Genomic DNA, 25,079 nt, shown 5'->3' with positions numbered 1-25,079 from the left:
TCATCACTGTGACTACATACATGACACACAGAGCCTTAGTAAATGTTTATGCTGGCTCAAAGTTTCAGATGTTTCAGTTGATTGTTGACTGGTTTCAAGACATAAATTTAAGATCAGAAGGCCATGGCAGGGGAAAACTGCTCACCTGATTACTGTCAGATAAGAGAGAAACAGGATGTGGAAAAGAGAGACAGGAAAAACTTTAGACAAGAATACACTCTTCCAGGTCACCTCCCAATCACATACTTTTGACCAGGACCTAACAGCACATTCAGTTATGAACTCACCACTGCTTTAATACACTAGCAAGGTTAGTATCCCCATGAAGCAATTACTTCCCAAAGTTCTATCTATGAACACCCAAGCATTTTGAGAAGTAATTTTTATCCAAACTTAACAGAATAATTGCTACTGGATGAAAAATACATGGCAGATGTGTATAACTTCCTTAATCATAGCCTACTGGTGTATAAAGAAATTCTTTTAAAGGAAATGTTATGCTAAATAAGCACTACTGTACAAGTCCAATTCTGGTACATAATGCCTGACTCCTACAACCTAAACAAGGAGGGGTTCAATTTGCCATGCATCTTCAGCAGATTCAGGTTACAGTCTGCTAATTACAAAAGAGAAATATTCTGACATAAGGGTGTGGCAAAACAAAGATACTCAGTCTGTGGTGGCCACAAAACAAAGCAGGGTTAAGCATCATAAAGGAAGAGGCCAGGATCATACATAGCACCAAAAGTGACACCTCCATAATGATTCAGACATACAGAGAGTGTGCTTTGTGAATCTTCTTGATATTTATGAAGCCAATCACATTGACACAATTAAGGTTGACCAAAACACTCCATCCATTGTTGAATAGATGCTCAAATAGGTCTGTCTAAAGCAATGATTAGAGTTAGGCATGGTGCCTAATCCTAGCACTCAGGAGCTATGGCAGAAGACTAACTACTAGTTTGAGGCCATCTTGGGCTACATAACAAGTATGTAGTCACTCCTCATAGTTGTTGGTGAAACCCTGTCTGAAAAAGAAACAAAAAACAATATTTAGTCTCCAAAGACAATAATAAATTCATAATTCCACTTAACATGATAAAAATATCCTTCATCCAAATGAAACACAATAATTCCTTCCAATAATCTTAGCAATTCACTCTCCAAGTCAAAATTTCCCTGTGAGACTGTAGGCACTCCAAATTGTGAACACGCATTATAGACAAAAAAGACATGTTACACAGTCTTACGATATAATGACACAAGGTAAACATTCTCATTGCAAAAGGGAGAAATTAGAGGATAGAAAAGAATCAGGCCAAAAGAAGCTCTTAATCCAGCAGAGCAAGCTTTCAATCCATTAAGCACATGGTACTGCGATGTGAATTCTAGAGGGCTAAGGAAGTCCATCTCAATGATCCTGCTGAATGCATTCTGTACAACTTCTCTTTTAGGCTTGTTCCACTCATTGCTTGCATCTTTCCTTAGCAAATTTCCACATTTTTGGCATACCTAACTTTCTGGGGTCTCTATCCACTTGTGGCTTTATTGTCACATACACATCACAACCACTCTTTCAGAGGACTTTTGCCTGATCTCCCAGGCCTCCTTCACCCAGGCCTTCCTTTGATATCTGGGCTGAAGAAATCCAGACCTCTTCAATACATGGATGATGTGATGGTCTACTGCCAGGAGCAGCAGCAGTCAGGCCACCTTGATCCATAGTTGCGGGGGCTTCTGAGTGCCTGACTGACTGAGCAGAGCAAACTGGACCATTGAAAACCAAATCCATAGGAGACCCTGCTGGAGCAAGTGTCATAGGGTATAGCCTACTTGCCCAGCCCCCAATGTTTAGGTTATTCCCATTTTCTAAGATGCCTACCTAGCATCTTTGTTCCCTATACATGAGGATACATAGTTATTTTTTAATAACATTAATCTCTTCAGCAAACATCTTTCTTGGCATCTTTTGCTTTTAGTTTTTTCCTGGATAAATTTGAAATTTTAAAATTTTCTTGCCTGCTTCTTTTAACAGAAATAAATTAATTTGAAAATTATATAAAATTAACATCCATTTTTCTCCAGTGTGTAACATGTGTACCCTCTGGTCCAATTTTCAAAAGAATCCTCATTCTTAACTAAAATACTAAGTATCCACACTATTATCAATATTCTGATCCTCTAACCTGACAAGATTTACCTATAAAACTCTGCTTACAACCTTTTGGGATTTGTTCACTCTGATTCTCCAACTTGTTTAACATATTCCTGCAAACCAATTCTTAATGTTTCTGAATCATGTGGTCAGGTACAATCAAAACAACAAACACTTTTCTCTCCCACCAGTTTTCTGTATGAGTCAGTTTTCCTTTATTTGGGACAGGAGAGAAACTAATCTGGTTCACATCCAGGAGATTCAGTGCATGGACTGATTTTCCTTTCTCTGATTCCAAGAGAAAAATAACATGACAGAGAGATGTGGTGGAGCAAAGGAGTTCACTTCATGGAGGCCAGGAGGCAGAGCAGGGGAACGCTGCCAAGAAGAAAGGAAACAGAGTCATATACAGCACGTAAGGTCATACTTCCATGGCCCACCCAGACACACATAGTGATATGCTGGGCTAATGCTCTCGACATTTCTAAAGTCAATCAAATTGACACAGTAAATGTCAACATTTCCAATGGGTGTTAAACTTGCTTGACATTTCTGACCTGATTATCTCCTCAAAATGAATTCTTAATGATGTACTAGATTCTCCCTTACATCATGCCATTACTTATTTGACCTTTTAATAATGGCTATCTAATTGTCATTTATCTATGCTGTTGTATATTTACCAAGGATGCTTTTTAGAAATTTTCTATTACTAGTCACAATACACTGTGAAGGAAATTACTTATATTATTTCTGTTGTGGGAACTTGATATTGTATATGTGTCTTCATTAACAAGAATGTGATTTGGTTTAATAATGATTGACATATGCTGGAGTAAGTTGAATACTCAGTTTAGGGGATAGATATGGTATTTGTCATGATTTTGGTGAAATAAAACAACACATTTTATACCTTAAATATATGTAGGTTGCATTTGTAAGTATAACTTTAATCAAGCTGATGAAAAACAAGATCAAAGGAGTATCATAAATACTACATTGTATATTACAATATGATACACATTAAATAAATGAATCTGAGACCTGGAAACAATTCCCACAAAGGATATTACAGAGACTTTTAAAAATCTAAAAATACAATATAGATTAGATTACTGTAAAGTGTCAGTTCAATTTCTTTAATTTTGCTGATTATAAGACAGTAATATAACATATTTTTTTTCTTAAAAAATTCACCTGTAGTATTTAAGTGTGAACAGACATAATGTCCACGATATATTTTCAAATAGTTGAAAAAATTTCATAAATGAGTATACATAGATGCAAAGCAAAAAGAGAGAAAATCATACAATTACTGGCCCAAAATGTAAATATTCCATGAAACTCTATAAAGAATATACAGAATTTCTTATTCTACAGTTTTGACATTTCTGTAAATCTGAAATTATATCACAATAAAAGTTATTTTAACCTATATTTGAAGTAACTTATCAGATAGTAAATTATGTTAAATGTTACACAATTTTTTCACAATTCTGTCATACCTGCAAATTATCAGCGTCTACAGTGTGTTCCTTCATTCTAAATTAATACGTATTCTGGCGTACGGTCACTATTATATATTTTGATATGAGTGTAGAGTCCCATGAAGTCTGAAGGAAGAATAAAAGTCCAGGCCTGCTGAAAAATGAGCAGGCCAGGAGCCTGGGGACTGCCACAAGAGTGCATGTGACTGAGCCAAGCAACGGAAAATAAAGACACATTCAAACATTTCCATGATTCTGTGTCTCTTCTTCAGGCTGTCCTAATCACAAGCAAACTTCACCAGTGAGAACTAGTGACAACATCCTATTAATGTCTCTAAGGCTTGCTCAAAGCATGTTCAAAAACAGAACAATTTATTGTGTGTGAAGGTATGGACAACTATTTTGAAAGAAGCAGTAGACATTATGGTAGCAATGTTGATTTCCTGTTTTGTTTTGAAGTCCTGTGCGGCTTGCATTTGTTCTGTTCTGTCTTTTTTTAAAATGGCTTTTAAAAAGACAAATCCATAGCTTTAACTGAAAAAATAAGCTATGTCTTGTACTGATTGCGCTACCTTTACACGTAGGCATCTCGGTCTCTGTTCCTCTAAACAGAGTCTGAACAGCTCAAGCTGCTTGCACCACTGCAGCCTGTACTAGCAGTAACAGAGGCAGAGTTACAGCAGAGGTGATGGAGATTTACAGCAGAAGCAAACTAGTCAGTCAGGAACTCAAGAAACATGCAAGTAGAATTTTGAAGAGAATTTAATCAATTTACCATTAAGTTGCTCTTGAGTAGTAAGTAAGATTAATAAAACCAAAATGGATTTTAGGTACCCAGAGACTAATGTTAGAAAACCTTAGCTCCTTTTCCCTTGGGTAAAAGAAAGATGGAAGTGTAAGTGGATAACGACTGCTATATTCCATCCCGTTTGCTTGAATTGCTACATGATCCTTCAATATGCTTGCAACTCTTTGTATATTTAACTCTTGCCAATTTTGTAGTATCAGTAAAGGTTTCAGTACTTTTATTTCTTCTTTTTTTTTCTTTTTGGAAACTTTAGCTGCTATCTATATACATATATAAAAAGGCAACATCAAAGGTGTTCACTTTTCCCTCTTCTCTTTGTGGTATTCTACATAGAATGAAAGAGGCTGAATTTTGTGTGCTTCATGGTTAAGGTTTTTGTTATATTTTATTTCTTTTGCAAACCCAAGCAAAACAGCCTCCATGAAGCTTCCCGAAGTTCTTTGGTCCTAAATGAATAAACCATAGGGTTCAGGGAAGGAGGGATGTCGTTGTGAAGCACATTGAGCAGAACTGGAATCAATGAAGCCTTTGTCTCTGAGAGGTGAGTTATTGAAAGTACTACAACAACTGTGTTGAAGAAGAGAATGAGGATAATATGGAAGCTACAAGTGCTCAGAGCCTTGGATGCAGCTTCAGCTGAGTTCAATCTAAGAAGAGAGCACAGAATCAAGGCATATGACAGCATAATAAGACCCAGATCACTCCCCATTCCAACCCATGCCAAGACCAACTGGCAAATGCTGTTTGCTCTCCCATCATCACAGGACAGGCTGGTGTTACAACACAAGCAATGTTCAATTTCATTCTTGGAACAATTACACTGGGCTGCAAGCACAGGCACTGGAATGACAAGCAAACCATTTCTAAACACCATAAACAAGATGGCTTTTAAGATGAAGGAGTTGGATACAATTGATACTTAGCAAAGAGGGTGACAAATAACTACATATCTGTCAAAAGCCATGCAGAGGAAGATACCAGATTCCATTCCAATAAAACAATTAATGGCATAAACCTGAGAAAAACACTCAAGGAGGCTAATGACCTTGGCATTGAACCAGAAAATGGCCAGGATCTTTGGCATGATGGTAGTGGCCAGCCCCATGTCCACTACGGAAAGGATACCCAGGAAAAGGTACATGGGCTGCTTCAGAGAAGGGACCTGGAAGATGGTGATGAGGATGAGGATGTTCTCACCAATTGCTGATAGAGCAGAGCCAGTGGAACAGAAAGCCATTGCTGCCAGCTGTGGATACCTGGGAAGCCCAGCAGAATGAACTCAGGCACCTGGTATTTGGAGCTATTGGAAACATTCAGAGACAGAGGCACATTTTCTCATGAGGAAAAATGTTTTCAAAGATGTTTATCTGAGTATAATCTTCATGAAACATTATTGAAAAAGTGCCTTTATATAGTACATTTTGAAGGTATAATAAAATGGAGTCTGTATTTCTCCCCCGCCCCATAGTTTTTAAAGATGGTTTAGATAGTTCTGGAGTAGTAGCAAGCAGAAAGTAAAACTGAAGTCAAAATTATCTCTTCGGGGATGAAGCTTATTGGTACAACTTTTCCTGGCATGTACCTGGTGCCTAGAGTTGATCCCCAGCACTGTAGCCAATAAAACAGAGGGAGAAAAGGAGAAGGAGAAGAGTACAGGATATGGACAAGGAGAGCAGAAAGATGGGACAGGGACAGGGATGGAGAGAGAGAAGGAAGAAAATAGATCATACTCAGTTGACATTGTTGACAAACCAGGAGAATTTAGCATAAATATCAGATCATTACTTTTATGATCTGCATTTATACCAGGTTTGAACTATGACATGAATATGGTTAGCCTGCTTACAATCCTTTCTTCATCTTTTCATAAATTTTCTGCAATCAAGCGGATATACAAGGCTTCTTTGTATTTTTCTCAATGGTGGTTGACCCAGACAGTTAGTAATTAGAAAGGATTAGATGCTTTGACTACAGAATTATGAGAAATTGAAATGTATACTTAAACCTCTTGTTCTAAGTTGATATCCATGTCCATTAAGGTTTTAAGATGTATTGCCAATTTGTTTTATCATGAAGTTTGACAGATTTCCAGAAATAAACTATACTGCAAATTGAAGAAAAAATGTATTTTCTTTGATATTCTAGAAAATGTACACATTGAAAAAGTATGTGAAAGAGTATCTTAAGAATTTAAGCAATATGGTTGAATTTTTCAACCTAAGGGATCATACCATGCAGACACATCTTTTGATTCTTTCCTAGTTGAATCCTAGAGCACCTACAAAGACAGATTTAGGAGTAAGTAATAAGATGCTTTTTAAGATTAGTGTGGTAAGAAATACTTAATATGAGATCTACTCTCCACAAAGTTTGTACCTGCACAGGATAATATTTTCAATACCATGTACAATATTACATAGTATATCTGTAGAGTTTATCCTGTATAACTGAAACTCCATGGTCACTGAACAGAAATTTTATTCTATTTAGCACCTAAAAATTTACTACCCATAATATTGAATATTTAGTACATAAGAATTTACTACCCATAATATTGAAAGAACTTTCATGGAATGCCCATTGTCATGTTCCAAATTAGACTCAATATCTTGTCTCATATTCAGCTGCTTTCATGTATTATTTTAATCACTATAGTAGTCCTCCCAGCTAAGCCTGGAACTATCAAGTCAGTCTTCCCTGTTCACAGACAACCCTTTTCCTTATCTTAGTAATTTCACTCATCTGTACACCTTCTGTTCAGGCAACCTGTTTCTCTGTGCATGTTTTTGTATTTCATTTTTTCATACTCTTTCTTTTTGTTCATGGTCTGATCTTTCTAAAACTAGTTTGCCTTGTTTAGAATAAGTTTCATCTAAATATTTTGATTTGAATGAAGTCCCAGTCTCTGAATTGTTAATTCATCGTTATGATTCTAGCCCAACTAAGTATGTTCTTTTAGCTTTAATTCCATTGTATCCTGTACTAAAAATGCACAGAATATCTCATTATATTCTTAATATTTGCTTTTTATGGCAATTATTGACTTTACAAGACTTTTTACTCAAATTGTTTTTAAATTTTATTTAAAAGGAAAAAGAGAAAAACATAAAACAAAACAAAGCAGTGTAATACAGAACTACAAAAAAAAAAGACAGTAAGAAATCACCAGTTAATAGATTACATACTATCATCTTAGAAATAGTTGCTCAAATCACAGTATCAAAGAATACAAAGTGGACATTCAAACAGTGAGACTGCAAACAGTTGTGTTCAATGATCCAACCAAAACATTAATATGGTCAGCTATTTAACACCCCTAAACACACTTGCTGTCGTATCCTTTAGAGCTCTTTTTTTTCCCTCTCTTTTTTACAACAAAATTTACACATTTTGGGTTTTATTACTCCTTAGTTCTTATTACTTTTTTGGGGGGGGAGAGAATATAGTCAAATATGGAAAAACAAAGCTGTCAGTCAAAACCAAGGATAGACATAGCACATGATGTAAAACAGAGTACAAGGTTATCAACAAGACTTTTTACTCAAATTTTTTTTCTTTTTTTTTTTTAATTTAAGAGGAAAAAGAGAAAAACACAAAACAAACCAAAGCGGTGTAAGGGTACACGTAATACAGAACTACAAAAAAAACAAAACAAAACAAACAAACAAAAAAATATAACAGTAAGAAATCACCTGTTAGTATATTACATATTATCATCTTGAAAATAGTTCCTCAAATCACAGTATCAAAGAATACAAGGTGGACATTCAAACAGGTAGACTAACATCATGGCAGAATAGCCATTTGAATTCAAGAGTGAATACAAAATGAAAAATCATATTCCAGTTCTTAAATGATGTATATAAGCAATTGATTTATAACACTTACAATTTATTCTTTTTATAGTTACCATTAAATGTAGGAACAGAAGAAAGAAAATAAAATCTTCCTGTGGAACACCAACAATACTTTACAACTAAATGCATTGCATTTCCAATACTTTTTCAATACCCATGTTTGAATAAACAGATAAATCCTTGATGGAATAAATCATCTTTTGTTTATGAAGGATAAATTTAGAAAGCATAAAATTATCTAAACATAGCCACAACATATTTTATTAAGTTAAAGTCATAAACAGGCTTGGAGATAAATCTAGGGTCACTCTGGGTTCTTATATGAGAGTTCCAAGAGTTGAGTGAAAAATCTCCCTCTTAGGAGCTTGAAGCCATGCAATTCATTTGATAGTATTTGGCCTGGTGTTTCTATGAAATCTCAGTTTATTACTTTACAGCATAACACTGCATAGCCTTTGTCTTTGATCTTGCACTGTTCTTTCTTCTTAAGCTATATTTTTTATTTGCTTACCTTATTTTGGCAAATAATATTTGTATATACAGTGTGTGTGGTTATAAACTGATAATATAGGTTTTGAAAATGAGGTCAAATAATTAAATTTAATTAGTAAATGTACAGAGCACACCAAATGTTTAACACTTTTTTGTGACTAGGGTATTAGAAAAGTATTTTCTTAGTGATATGTAAATGTACAGCTTTCAGTCATTAACTATATTCAGGATTCTGTATGATTTCTCTTAACAACCTTTGAGTTAATGCTGTTACTCTTCTTAGGCTTTATTTCTTTGGATTATAACCTCTTCATTTTTCCAATTTTCCACAGTCTTATAACCATCATTCTACTTTGCATCTATGCTTCAATTGTCTTAGATTCCACATATATGTAACAACATACAATATTTATCTTTCTGTGCTTAGTTTATTTCACTTAGAATATTTTCTAATTTCATTCATCTTATCATAAAATGTAGATATTTTTTACTTTTTAATGCTATAAAACGTCTCAGTGTGCATGTCTGTGTGTGTGTGTGTGTCTGTGTGTGTGTGCATGTATGTGTGTGTGTGTGTGTGTAGGCTTCAAATTTTCTTTGTCCATTCATCTGGTGATGGATCTTGAGGCTGATTTCATAAATTGATTATTAAGAACAATGTTACAATGAACACGAGTGCTCGGATATCTCTCTAGTATACTAATTTCAAAATTTTTATAAATACCCAGAATTGAGTTTACTGAATCATATGACAATTTTATACTTAGTGTTCTCTATTTTTAAAAATTTTTCCTCCATTGATATTTCAATTTATAGGATATGGATAATTAGGAGAAAGTAAGTTTCAGCTTACAGAAAAAGAACTGTTTTTGCTATTTTAACTATTAGATTCTAACATGAAATGAAAACGTCTTTTAATATTTCTAAAAAGTAGTTAGCATAATAATATGATAGTTAATATAGAAGCTTTATTAAATGAAATATATCTTCTCAATTACCACATGACACTAGTATTTTTAAACTTTACCCTTCTCATCTTTGGCAAAGTCTTTAAGTTATCTGTATATTGCTTCAGCAGAGAAAGAGTCATTCTCTTCTGTAGGATTTGCCAATGTAATACTAACTTTAGAATGAAGTAGTACTCTGACTGTGAGCTTTAGCCTGATATGGTTTGTTTAATCTGAACAAAAATGAAGATATCGATAACTGCATACATATTAAAGTGTACAGGATTGATAACCATATTACTAAGTTTTTGTTTGATAGTTGAACAGAGCTGTTTGCAGTCTTGCTTTTGAATCTCCACTTTGTATGTTTCACTTTTGTACTTTGAGCAACTATTTGTAAGAGAACAATCTGTAATCATCAACTAGTGATTTGTTTATTTTTTCTTTGAAATTATGTATTGTTTATACCCATTTTCTGTTTTGTTTATTATTTCTTTAAATAAAATTTTTTAAAAATGAAAGATTTTGGCAGTAATGAGAATGCACATTGAAACCTTCAAGAGCAAAACTGCAGTCAGAGAACAGGAAACTTTATTATTAGAAAACAAAGCAATTTAGATCATCTTGCCCTAGTAATTAGTTTTACTAGGTTCAATTGTCTAAGTAATTACTCCAGTACCTCAGTAGGTTTTGACTTTGTCTTGTTGTGAAGACACAATACCTCATACTCATAACTGGAAGATTGAAAGCTTTATTTTGGTTAACAGATTGTAGAGGTTTTAGTGCATAGTCATCTGTCTCTAAGGGCAACATCGTCAAGGGGCATCATGGAGGAGAAACAGTCCATGCTATGGCAGGCTTGAATCAGCAAGGACTCAAGGGAAGAGGAAGAATATATATATCCAGGTCATGCATACAGTGATCCACCATTTTCTACCAGGTCTCATCTCACAGCTTTACACCCAGTTCTAAGCTCATCAGTGGAAAAATCCAATAAAAACACATGAGATCCAGTGACCTTCCAAGAGCCCTACTGACAAGTGCATAAGGCTTTGGTTGAACTTCGAGATTTAAAGCATAACACAGACACTGAAAAGACTTGAATTATACAGAATATGAGATAAAAAATTGAAATGCAGAGTGATTGGCATGCCAATAATTGTAATGATTTGTAAAAATGTATGAGGCTGGACCACACCTAATGTATACTTGGAAAGGCCAGATGAATATTCCTGGGAAGCTTCGTGCCTAAATGGACAGAGAAATCTGTTTTTTTTTTTTTTTTTTCATTTTCCTTCCCATTGCAGACAAGTGAGTTTTTTCACATGTTGTAAGATTTGATGTCTTTAGCACCTGAAAAAATCCTCACAACGCAGTCTCGTATTTGCTTCATTTTACTCCATAGACAATAGGGTTCATGGTGGGAGGCAAGAGCAGGTAGATATTGGCCACAATGATGTGACAAGATGGAGAAATTGTGTGATGTTCAAATCGATGGGAAAAAAAAATGAGAAGAAAGCTGGACTGTAAGAGAAAACTATAGCACAGATGTGGGCAGTGCAGGTGCCGAAGGCCTTCTGCCGAGCGTCTGCTGAGGAGAGGCTGACCACTGCCCGCAGAATCATGGTGTAGGAGACTGTGATGCACAGAATGCCAAAGCCTCCAATAAAGAGGGCAACCAACAGGCCATAGATAGCATTGACCCTGAAGTCACCACAGAACAACTTGGCCACAGACATATGGTCACAGTAGGTATGAGGGATGATATTGCCTCTAAAATAGGGCAGACACTTGGTGAGGAAAGTGAAAGGAATAACGAGCAAAGCTCCTCTCAGGAAGGTGGCGAGCCCAGACCTTAGAATCACAGGATTGGTGAGAATGTTTGAGTAGCGCAGGGGATAACAGATAGCCACATAGCGATCCAGGGCCATGAGCATGAGCACCCCAGACTCCATCCCTGTGAAAGTGTGGATGAAGAACATCTGAGTCAATCATTCATCAAGTCCAATTTCCTTCAGATGAAGCCAGAAGATGCAAAGAGCCTTAGGGATTGTACTAGAGCATATGACCAGATCAGTTAGAGAAAGCATAGCTAAGAAATAGTACATGGGCCTGGGAAGTGAGTCTTCATGATGAATGAGGTAGAGCAGTCCACAATTCCCAGCCATGGCCATGACATACATAGAGAAGAATGGAAAGGAAATCCAACCGTGCCATGTGCTCCAGCCCTGGAATCCCATTAAGAATCAATGTAGATGGTGACAATTTGGTTTGGTTTAGCATTGCCAAGATTATGTTAGTGTGATCATTAATCACCTTATAGCACTGGTAAACTGTCCTACAGATGCAGAAGAAAAATTGATGGTCATACTCACTCTCAGTTTCTTTATCTTTTTACCTCAAGTGACTTCTGTGTGTTCAAATAACTAACTTGTTTTTCTGATTTTGAAGGAGTATTAGCAAAGCCATTGCTTAAAATTAGTTTTTGTCTGTGTATTGTTTTTAAATGCATTCACTTAGCAATATATTCAACAAATAATTCTTGGTTTTCAATACTTGCACAGTCCTTTAATGGATAAATAACATTCCTTAACACAGACTAAGTGAATATTATTTTTCTGAAATTTTTCTTGTTTGGACTTATTTAAGTATAAATAGATATACTCATTACAAGAAGACAAATCAACATGCTAAATCAACAAACTTTTAAAAAACCTATTTTTAAGAATAAAAATATAGTAATATCTTTTGAATGAACCACTGGTAATAGAAGGGAAGTAACACAGGACCAGATTCAACCAGATAATCCATGCCTCATGTCATCATCTTTGAATATTTTAATCTTCTTAAAGTATATCAAGGGCTGGACACTTATCTCAGCAGCATAAGCATCTGCTTGGCAAATACAAGGTTGTGAGTTCAATCCCCATTACCCCCCCCAAAAAAAAACCCAATAATATCATCCAGAGGATGTATTTAAGTTGCAAGATTTCAGAAATAATTTTTAGATATAATTTATAAGAGTGCAAGCCAATAAAATGCTCTACAATTTATTAAAATATAGGTTAATAATAATGACTTGAAAAACACAAACTTAGCTACTGAGTAAAATTAAAACATAAATGCATAAAATAAATCAAGTAAAATTCTTATCACAAAACTAAGATATCAAAAAGTTTCAAGCTATATTAATAAAATGTTAAAGAGACAAAAGTCAGTTCAAGAATATTGATTTGAAAGCTGAACATGGTGGCACATGCTGGTAATCCCAGCATTCAAGGGCTAAGACAAGAGAGTTACTGCAAGGTTGAGGTCAGCCTGGGCTACATAGTGAGTTCAAGACCAATCAGAACTGCAAAACCCGACTCTGCCTCAAAAAAGGAAGTATATTGGTTTGGGAGGTTAAAGTAAATTATTGAAATTCCTCTGTAAAAGTAGATATCTATCTGTTAATTTCAATTCAAAATATTTAAGAATTATAAGGGGTTCTACAATTAAAGAAAAATGTAAAGTGAAATAATGCACAATTATCAAAAAAACACACACAGAATTTGAAGAAGATTTTAGATGTTGAACAAATCAAGGCAAGAGAAAGTTGAATACATTTTTTTTTTAATTTCAGGCAAAAGCTGTACTAAAAGTACAATTAAAATTTGTTGTCTAGGATGACACTTGTATGCTATTTTTCATTCACTAATCTCCATGATGCTAACATAGCAATCATTGAAATTCTTTTTTAGTTTTATAATCTACAGTAGACAGAAGCATTAATTAACATGAGAAATTCTCAAATTAACACTCAGGTTTTATAAATGTTCTGATCTTCAATTCAGTGTTACTGATTAACATTTAAGAGAACATTTAGCTTTGTAACACCAAAGTTGTGTTTATTTAAACTTTAGAAAAACAAAGTATAGTAGTCTTAGTTTTAGGGACAATATTTTCTACAGGCTCAATTAGTAAAATTTGTTTTAAAATGTGTACATTATACACTTCAAATGGTTTTGTATACCTTAATTACCAATATATAGATTTCTCTGTTCATTTTAAAGAAAAATAAAGCAGCAAACATACCTAAAAAACAACAACAATGAAATCAAAAGGACAACAGCAACAAAAAATGAATAATAGCTATATAGGTTTTCAAACCAGATGATAAGAATTTAACGATGGTTGTTATACTGCATATTGTATCTTCAAAATAGTTGCTCAGGAATAACGAAGCAGTAAAATGGAACAAAACATTGGATTTCAAAAATAAGACAAAAGGTAATCCCCCACAGTTGCCACAGTGCACAATGTCAGCCTCCAAATAGATGCCCAGACCACGAGCCCCAGGCCTATAAGATCAATCAAATGACACAAACATCAAAATATTCCTTTCACTTCAGCTGCTATCAACTTGAGTTCCTGAATCAGTCAGTTGCTCTCCACAGCAAAGGGGAGCTTCTGTTTTCCCAGCCCATGCCTCAGCTGATTTAACCAGAAGACATGGTTCACCTCTTTGCTGAGTCTTTTCTGACTCCCCAGGGCGGATCCTGGCTCACAGGAAGGCATAGTTTGGCTTCTGGCTGAGTATCTCCACACTCCTATCCAAAATATAGATTTCCAATAGTTAAATAACTGATGAACAATCACTGGAAATATTGGGAAGATTAACTTTGGAGATGCCTCCAAAAAATTCTGGCAATTTACATTCACTACTGTTTCTACTTAAGAACGCGGTTACTGTAACCAGGTATGGTGGCACTAGTCTGTAATCCCAGCACTCAAGACGCTGAGGCAGGAGGACTGTTGTGAGTTTTAGACCAGCCTGTGCTACAAAATGAGCTCAAGGCCAACCTGAACTCAAAAAGATGAAATAATTAAATAAATATATAGTTGCTATCTGAACAACTACTTTGAAGATAACCATACACAATATATTAACCATTGTTAATCTCCTATTATTTTGCTTTGAAATTCAGGATTGTCATTTTATTCTTTCTTGTGTTAAAAGTTTAAAAAATGCAATTACTCAACTTTTATCTATCACATTTACTTGTCTTTCTCAGTCTGTACCTGCCAATGTCTCTCCATACAGTAGCTATGAATTTATGTGGCTTCATTTTTACTTGAGCCTATCATGGCAATTCTGAACAATCTATCTATCAGTTCTGTGTTACTATTTCCCTGATAAGAAAGAATAAAATTATGTACTTTACAACAAAATATATATCCTTAGCTCTACTGGATATTAACTGCACGTCCATATAACAATGACCTGGAGATATTCCTGAAGATTAGGAGTCCTCTAAAATGTGAATGGATAATCATAGGGATTACCTGTATCTAACCTGATAAAGTCATTTCCAAACTGAGACACATAACAAACATAAATAAATATTCTCTACCTACCCTTTTCTGTGAGAGTAGCACTACTTAAGAAATTGTTTCATTCTTACATTTAAACTTCAGGTCATAGGAAATCATCCAAATGCTGAACTAAAACTGTAAGCTTAAACCAAAGGACACAGTACTATTTGCAAATTTAATCTGTTTTAAGATACATTTTTGGTTTTATTTTTCCAAAGAGCCTAATTCATTGTCTCTGTTTAGGAAATTTTACTGATACACTGCTAAGGGTTTCTATTACAATTACAATTTTGTCATTTCTATAGTTCAGTATATCTCCCTTTGACAGTCCTCACTTTCAAAATTTATAGGCAGTGACATTTTTTCCTACTATATAATTCTAAGTTCTTATGACTCACAAAAATAGTTCCTCTTGATAAACATTGCCACAAATATATATGTTTATGCATGAGAATTTCTGCACGTTGTGGTGGCACATGCCTGTAATCTCAGCTACTCAGGAAGGGGAGTGAGGAGACTTCATGTTCAAGACCAGCCTGGGCAACACAGCTGAATGTTCTCAAAATTTAAAAGAAATGGGAATAGGAGGAATGGGATGGAGGGTGTAGCTCAGTATGAGACCTTGCGTTTGATCCCATGATCATTTTTTTGACATTGCATGATGGCAAAAACATAAAAGTAAGAATTTCCTGCCAGATGCCTCCTACTAACTCAGGCAGACTCATAGATTCATAAGGAGAAGGCAAAAGCAGACAGGTGATGATTGAATTCAGACATGATCCCTGTGATTTATATTTATTATCCATATATTTTCCCTTACTCTATGACAAGGTAGTGATTTATTCCTGACATGCACTATTCCCAAAGTGAAAAATCTTACATGTTTAAAACAACTATTCATAGAGAAGTATGGATATTGTAATAATTTAAATTGGATTATAGTACCAAATGTGGGAAATAAGTGTTTCCATTTGTACCTGTACCATTTCTGGGATTATATTTTAATTTAAATACAGATAATGGGAAAAACAGTTATTATTCATCTCAAATCATTTTTTCTGTTTTAAATGAGATTCTCCTGTCACTGTTACTTAGATTATTATATTCAAATACCTTAATTCTTGAAAACAAAAAAATAAGAGGTAGATTATACCTGGTCTGATTTCCAAAAAATGTGTTCAGACATTATAAGTTGTTGATCTGCAGACTTTTGCCCTGTGCTAGACAAAAAAATGAATGTTACAGGTCCCAAATATCCCAAGAGACCAATTTCAAAAATCACATAAATATTTCTGGAATTAGGATAATCTCCAGGGTGCCCAGTGATGACTGAAAAACATGTAAGTAATTTGTTTGCAGAGATTATCTCTATATGCATGTATATACATATGAATATGTATGTGTGATTTCTGTACATTCATTAGAAATGGAATACTTTAATAGAAAGTAATGATTTAATTATTGCAGGTACAGGTTCCTTTCATTAAATTTTTGCAAAATTTTTGGGGGACCACATTGAAGGCATTTAGATAGTGTGAGTGAAATATTTATATAGTCACTTATTAAATACTTACTTTAAAATTACTTTTTAAAGATATTTATTTATCCCACTATTGAAGTATTATGTGTTTTAAATTGTTAATAATGTATATGTCCAGTAAATTCTTTAAATAGAAATGGAATCATTGATTATATAAATAAAATTAAATGTTTTTCCAGGTGGAAGTTTTTTAGACTACACAGAATTCTATCAAGTAGACTAACATAATTTACTTATTTTGTATCTTTTCTATTGATTGATTTTTAAAAAAAAAAACTACAGTAAACATAGTTGATCATAAATCACATCTTACCTCTCAGATTTTATCAATTGTCTGAAATGAATTCCTAGCAGTACGTGAATCCTCATTCTATTATGTCAAGAAATCAATAGATTCTGGGATGTAGTTTAGTGGCAGAGTGTTTGCCTAGCATGTGTGAGATCCTGGGATTAATTAAAAAGACCAAGTCAAGCATGTATATAACAATTTGATTTGGTAAACTGATACATACTTGATACTATTTAATTCATAGTTGATTAGTAAACTAGAGTGATTTTTAAAATTTTATCTTTACTGCACTCAGTTCTGAATAACTGCTTCTATTATTTAAAAAGTCTTATGGACTCCATTGAGGTTTCTTTTATTTTTTTGCCTTCCATAACTCCTGTGGGGCTGGAAATTCAAAAAAAATTGTGAATGTTTTACACACACTAGAGAAAAAAGAGTATTGTATATTACCATGATACAAAGCACAATTCAATTGTTTTTATTTTTCAGTTTTGCGTAGTTTGCTTTGAGTGCATATTGACCAAATTCTCCCACACTATAACTAGTGCTTTTCAAGTGTACATGCTTCTAATCTTAAGATGTGAATATCTTAAATTTATAATTCAATTTTTAAAAATGATGTTTAACCATAAAGGTATTTTTTAACTTCATATCAGTTTACTTCTTGATAGTCCTTTGGTCATACTCCATGTTTTTAACTCAAGCACCGTAGAGGACAGAGCTTATTTTAAAAGTTTTAAGTCTAAGAAACTAAGAAATCATCTGTATCAGATGGATAGATGGGCAGATGGATGAATTTCAAGGAAGACTGAAATGTGAACATTAGGTTAAGAGCTCCAGGTAGCCTTACAGTGGATTTGGTGGAGTATCAAGGTGCAATCCTATTTAAACAAGATTCAAGAGAGAAGAAAAGGAGAGAAATTAGAGACCAGAGAACAAAAACCACTGTCAGAATATAAAACCTTTTATATGAATTTGCCCCATTTTTAACTGTATAGTCTGGAGACATTGCTCAGTGGGCACAAGGCTTGCTGAGAAGTGAGGTCCTGGGGTCAATTCTCAGCACCACAACCACCACACCCAAAGAGATATTCACTGGACACTCACTTTGGTACCCTTTCTTCTCTACTTTCATCCTTTTCATCTTTCTTCACAGTAAAGAAGATGAATACTATACACTACTACTATATGCTGTCACAGTCTCCCATATGCTTTGACAGGTGAAGTATCCAAAATTGTTTAGCTCAACATTTTTGCATAATTTCTATTATTGATTTTTCTTTGATCATTGAATAACTGGGAAGTATGTTCATTTTTAAATTCCCTAATGCATGTTTCTTAAAAAGGAGGGAGTATCTTCCTTTCTTTTAAATAATCACTTAGACTATTTCTCAGAAGAGTACTTTTATCATGTAGCCATTAAGTTCTTGCTTGTTGTTATTTCATCTTCATGGTTCAAATATATGTATATTGAGATGTACTATCTAGTAATTTTCACGGAGAAAAGCTGTGCATGGGGGCACACACTTGCAATACAGGTTATTCTGTAGGCCGAGGCAGAAGTATCACCAGTTTAAAAAGTCAAGGGCATCTTGGGCAATGTAGTGAGTAAAGAGTCCTTATTTTAAAATGAATATTTTAAAAAGCTGGACATTTATCTTCTGCTCCAGTGCTTACCTAGCATACACCAGATCCTAGACTCACCTGCCCTACCACAAACACATAAACAAACGAAAGACCAGACAATGAGAAAGATATCTTCAGGGCCAGGGATTTAGCTCAGTGGTGTAAGCAACTGCCTGATAAGTGTGAGGTTATGAGTTTCATCATATATATTTCATCATACATATGATTATATATTTAATTTAATATATGAATATTTAAATATATATTTAATGAATATATTTGTTATAAATTTAATAATGATGAATATATATTTTAATCATTTGTGTTGATCAATCAGTTGCTGGTCTTAAATTTATCTCTGAGAAATTCTCATGCAGGTGTCACATGTCCTAATTCCTTAATATTTTTTCATTAACCTGTGACTTTCAAGTTCACCTGTCACGCTTCTTGTCAACTGCAATGTTTCTTATATGGATTTTATTTGTCTTTTCCTTGTTGAATCTTTCTGAATGTCTTCTATCCATGAATTAACATATTTCAATAGTTTTAGAATTTTATCATATGTTAAAATATTTATTTTGTGGAATTTTTATCTTTTTTCTACATATGTGTTCCATATGTCCTTTATTTCTTTTTTTATTTAAAGAGAAAAAAAAAGGACATAAAAAACAAAACAGTAAAAGGGTACAAGTAATACAGAATTTCAAGAAAAAAATATACTGTAAGAAATCACTAGTTAATAGTTAATATATTGTCTTCTTAGAAACAGTTGTCCAAATTATAAAATTAAAACATATAAAGTGAACATTCATACAGTCAGATTGGAGACAATTCTGTTCAATAATCCAAAAATCTCAGTAATATGGTTTTCCATCCTACACTCTCAAACATACATGCGGTTATATCCCTTAGTCCACCTTCCTTTCCTCTCTTTTTTACAATAACAATTACACTTTTTGGGTTTTATTACTGACACAGTTATTATTACTTTCTTTTTTGAAGAGAATAAAACTAAATGTGACTAAGCAAAACACAGTCAGTTAGAACAGAAGGATAGGCATAGTACATTATGCAAAAATAGAATACCAGGTGATAAAAGTGATTACCATTGTGCCTCTTGCTATTTTTAAAATGTGTTGCCTATATCATCAGGTATAATAGAATTGGTCAAAACAGTACAGAACAAGACCATTAAAACCTAATTGGAGACCTTATAGGACTTCAAAAAAAGATAATAGTCAAACCATAATGGGCATCATAGTATATCTTATTGCCTTCAAAGTGGTTGCCTATACCCTCAAACTTGATACTATCAAACAAAATAGAATATAGTATAATCAGACACAACAAGATGCGGAGAGAAATACTGGGGTTCAAATCAGGTTAATAGGAAAACAAAAAGTTACTATAATATATCCTGCTATTTTTTAAAATTTTCCCTTAATTGAAAAAAATGAGAAAAAAATAGATTAATTTTAAAAAGGGGGAGATTGAGATAAAAGAGGACATTGTAACAGAACAACGCAGGTCAGAAATGAATAATTTAAGCATCATTGTGTTTCACCACAGATAATCTAACATAATAGTAGTCACCATAGTGCCTCTTTCCTTGAATCATTTGAGTATGACTTCGTATGCTATAGCATCAAATGTATCAAGACAGTGTGAAGCCACTCAAGAGAATGAAAGAATTACAGGGTATTTAGAACCAGCTAACAGAAAACCAACAATGGTTTGTATATTATCACTTTGCCTATAAAAAATTTTGTTTATACAATCACATATAGTAAAATATAGTAAGATACAACATGTTAAAAGCAGTGGAAACGGATGTACAACAGCTTGATGGGACTTCAAAACAAGATGATATTAAATCAGCACTAGTTTTTATGTTGTGTTGTTCTCTTCAAAATAGATATTTGTACTATCACAGGTACTAAAATTGAACAACCTGGGTTAAAACCATTACAATTAAGGAGTAAAAACATTATATGGCTTCAAACCAATGTGAGTGGGAATCATGATTGCCACAAATTTTTATGTATTCTTATTATTTCTTACACTAGGGAAACTATTTGGTATTTGTACATGTCAGTTTGATTTATTTCACTTATGAGTATGGTCTCAAGCTGCATCCGTTTATTTATAAAAATCTCAATTTGATCATTCTTTGTAGCTGAGTAGTACAACATTGTATAAAAATACCACAACTTTTTTATCCACTCCTCAGTTGATGGACACTTAGGTTGTTTCCAAGATCTGGCTCTTACAAATTGTGCTGCTAAAAACATGGGTGCACATACATCACTGTGGTATGATGCTTTCAGTTCTTCTGGGAATATGCCTAGAAGTAGTATAGCTGGGTCAAATGTGGCTTCCAGTACCAGCTTTCTGAGAAATCTCCAGCCTGACCTCCACAATGATTGCACTAGTCTGCACTTCCACCAACAGTGCAGGAGAGTACCTTTTTTCCTGCAGACTCTCCAGTATTTGTTGTTGGTGGTTTTCTTGATCTTGGCCATTTTTTCTGGAGTGAGATGAAATCTCAGTGTGCTTTCAATTTGCATTTCTCTAATGACCAATGGTGATGAACATTTTTTCATGTATTTATTTACCATTTGTATTTCTTCATCTGAGAAGTGCGTATTCATCTCAGATGCCCATTTTTGGATGGTGTGTTAATATCTCCTGCTAGAATCGTGTTACTGCTAATTTAGTTTTTCATTTCTGTTAGTACTTGTTTTATATAACTGGGTGCTCTGCAATTTGGTGCATATATATTTAAGATAGTTAACTCTTTCTCTTGTAGTTTTCCCCTAACCAGTATGTAGTGACTTTCTTTATCCCTTCTGATCATTATTGGCTTGAAGTTCACATTGTCTGCAAACAAAATAGCCACTCCCGCTCTTTTGGGCGGGGGGGTTCCTGTTGCATGAAGTATTCTTTTCCATCCTTTGACTTTCAGTCTGTGAGTATCCTTTTGGGTTAGACGTGTTTCTTGTGGACAACATATGGTTGGATTTTGTTTCTTGATCCGTTCTGCACATCTGCTTCTTTTCATTGGTGCATTGAGACCATTTACATTAATGGTTATAACTATTATATATTGGTTTACTATTGACACGTTATGTTTCTGCTGTTTCATCTTTATCTTTCTGTTCTGTTTAATTGTCTGCTTTGTTTAGTGGTTTTCTCCTAGTTGTATTTAGGCTGTCTTTCAGTATTCCTTGCAGGTTTGGCTTGGTGATCATGCAGTTTTTCAGCTGTTCTTTTTCATGAAAGTATCTTATTTCTCCATCGATTTTGAGGGACAGTTTTTCAGAGTACATCAGTGTAGATTAGAAAGCATTTTCCTTTAGGATCTGGAATACTTCACTCAATGCTCTTCTTGACTTTATTGTTTGTGCTGAGAAGTCTGCTGTGATTCTGATAGGTTTTCCTTTACAAGTGATTTGTCTTTTCTCTCTGATAGCTTTTAATATTCTATTCTTTTGTTTGATTTCTGGGATGGCCATTATTATGTGTCTAGGTGTAGTTTAATTTTGGTTATGGCTATTTGGAGTTCGATTTGCCTCATTGATCTTGATATCTGTTTCCAATCTCATGTTTGGGAAATTTTCAGCTATTACTTCTCTGAATATCCTCTTGACATCCTTTATGTTGTCCCTTCTTTTTCATTTATCCCTATCAACCTTATGTTGCTCCTCTTTGCATCATCTTGCAGGTGTTGAATTGTTATTTCCTGATTTCTTGTTATTTTAAAAAGATCTTTCCTTTCCTGTTCACTGGCTGCAATCTTGTCTTCGAGGTCTGAGATTTTATCTCCACATTCATTGAGGTGGTTTTTAGAACTTTCAATGGAGTTTTTTATTTCCTGTATATCTCTTTGCATCTGCTTTATATATTCTGTTTGTTTCTTCTATTGTTCATCCAAGAATTCTATCTTTTTGTTTAGTTTTCCAATTTTTTAACTGTGTCTTCTGTAGATATGTTTAGCATCTCCTTCATTTCTTTTATCATTTCTTCTTTTTTACCTGAGAGGTTATTTCTAGTTTGAGTTCCTTTAAGGCTTCCCACAGTAGCTTCTTTATTTCAGTCACTATTATTTCAGGTATTTCAGGTATGTGGCATGTATTTTCTTCTATGAACATGGCTCCTAGGCTTTCTTGGGGTGGGCTGGTAGTTTGAGATTGCATTTTGGTGTTTGTTTTGTCATTTTCCAATATTTTTGAGCTTCAAGTGTTGCTCCAAGTGAGGGAGAGAGGTCCGCCAGGCTGGGATGGGGTTCTGTGGCTAGACCGGACTCACTTTTCCCAGCAGGAAGGCATGGCCTGGCTCCCAGGCGAGGGACAGTGGTCTGCCAGGCTGGGACAGGATTCCCTGCCTTCTGCCCAACTCACTGGTCACTATAGGAAGCTGTGGCCTGGTCCCCAGGTGAGGGAGAGTTCTGCCAGGCTAGGACAGGATTCTCTGCCTCCGCCCAACTCCTGTACTTTATTTCTTTCATCATTATTTTCTCTGTGCCTCAACTGTGAGATTATCTATACTAACTACTCTTTGTTCATTAAACCATCTCATTAAGTTCTGTTGTTGTAATCTGTTTAAAGGAGTCTGAAGATAGCTATGACATTCATGAAAGACATTTGGAACTCAACAGATTCAGATCAAAACTCTAAAAAACTTTTCATCTGCTATCCTACCAGAAATCAAGGAGATTGAAAGGTAATGAGAGTGAGAAAGAAAAAAATCTGGATGTGTTTCTGCTATTTTGGATGGGTCTCTATTGAATGATGATCATAGGAATTTGAAGTTATCAAAGATATGATATTAAACATACTTTGAAGTTTCAAAACCAAAGAGTCTACTTTAAAAATATGAAGCAAAAAATGAATGTATGTGTTGTTAAATAAAGTATATAAACAGGAATAGAAATACCTTTAATCATTAATGAATCCAGGTGTACAGATAATAGCAGCAATCTATATTTGTCTTTTATTTTTCTGGGGTTTTTTTCTATATTGATGTTAGTTACAGATAGCATCTTTCCAAACACAGCAAAATGCACAGCACCCCCCTCTAGATTTATATACTGTCAGTTATGCAGGATCAGTTACAAAGATTCCTGATTCCCAATATTTGCATTATAAGAACAAACACGAAGGCCATCATTGAAATCTCCATCACCGAAATCATGGATTCATTTCTATACTAATCTCAAGAGTCAGTAAAGGACACTTTTCCATTCCCTGTGCCCCTTGGAGTCAAACAGGACCAAACCAAGGAAAAGCAACAATGAAGCAAACAAAAATTGTTACCACTACCTAATCTTGTAAGGAACAGATTTCTAGTAGTAATATTATCCAAGCCTGCTAAAAGTCAGGTGAAGGTCACAGTGTTATCATGAAAATGGTGGGCCGAGATCAGCTGAACATTTTATAGATCATGTTTTAAGAAAGAAATGAAAAAGGTAGAGAAGTTCCCCAGTGCAAAGAAGATGCAGGGCCTTCTATTATGTAACTAGGTGAGGTCACTTGGAAGCCTTCTGCTCGACTCTATGCTGAACATTCACTGCTTCCTTCCATGATCTTCATTGCTATGGCCAGAGATTGGATGGAGTGAGAAGCATCTAGAGGCACCTCAATAAGCATCAAAATCTAAAAATCAGGTTCAAGAAGAAAAATTAAGAAAATAAAGAAAGTATTTCAAATATAGAAGAATTGTCAGGGATTTTTGAGATCGCAGAAATCAGAGGGCAGACTTTGGAGAGGCAGATCACGGCAAATGGTAAAAAATGTTGTAAGATGATTACCAGTGGTTACCAGTAAGAATTGACAGAGGTTTCACTAGAAGTTTCAGCTTCTGGTTGAATGTAGAACATTTAATGTAGAGAATAAATAGGAATCAAGAAAATAAAAACAATTAGTTCCAAAGACATTATCCATAATCTTTATAAAGAAAAGTAGACTAAACTCAAGGGAATTTTTTGGTATGAGGTAAAAGTGTCAGTGAATGCAAACAGGTTGTGAAGACAAGAGATAATAGTGCATCTACCAAAAGCATATTTTTAGAAACTTCCTTTAGAAAAAAAAAGTAATTAGTATTAAGTCAATGTAGCTTGATGTCTAAATTTTGTATGAAGATTTGAGTATGTGAAGCTTTACTTCTAGACACTTCATTTACCCTTCTGGAAGAAAAACTAATGTAACATTTGTTGGGTAAGGAAGTACAAGTGTAATAAAAACTTGTATAAATAAGCAAAGTATGATAAAAGCACATTATTACAGTCATTAAATATGTGAAAGCACAGGCATCCAGCATGGAGATCCCAGCTAAAATGAGTACTTTTTCTTATGCATGTTTGTAGGTTTTCTTTCTGATCTGTTCCTCACTTTGGAGTAGGTAAAGCATGGCATAAAAGACAGATTTGTTCCAGATTGGTGTTGTAGGCCATTGATCTGGCAAGATGATCAATTTGGAAAATAGAGAATCAATTCAGTTGAGGAACTGTAATACTTAGACT

The 25,079-nt window shown here is 34.4% G+C and overlaps 2 pseudogenes; both read right to left on the bottom strand.

Annotated features, from left to right (window-relative positions):
• Positions 1-4,838: 4,838 nt before the first annotated feature.
• Positions 4,839-10,562, bottom strand: LOC100712720 (olfactory receptor 56B1-like; annotated as a pseudogene).
• A 508-nt stretch (positions 10,563-11,070) lies between these two features.
• Positions 11,071-14,857, bottom strand: LOC100716522 (olfactory receptor 52N4-like; annotated as a pseudogene).
• Between the last annotated feature and the right edge of the window lie 10,222 nt (positions 14,858-25,079).

This window comes from Cavia porcellus, unplaced genomic scaffold, assembly GCF_034190915.1.
Source record: "Cavia porcellus strain 051 isolate PalLab524CR breed Dunkin Hartley unplaced genomic scaffold, mCavPor4.1 scaffold_9, whole genome shotgun sequence".
In the NCBI taxonomy this organism is placed as follows: domain Eukaryota; kingdom Metazoa; phylum Chordata; class Mammalia; order Rodentia; family Caviidae; genus Cavia; species Cavia porcellus.
Note: the sequence above shows the minus strand (reverse complement) of the source record. Positions and strands in the feature narration are given on the sequence as shown.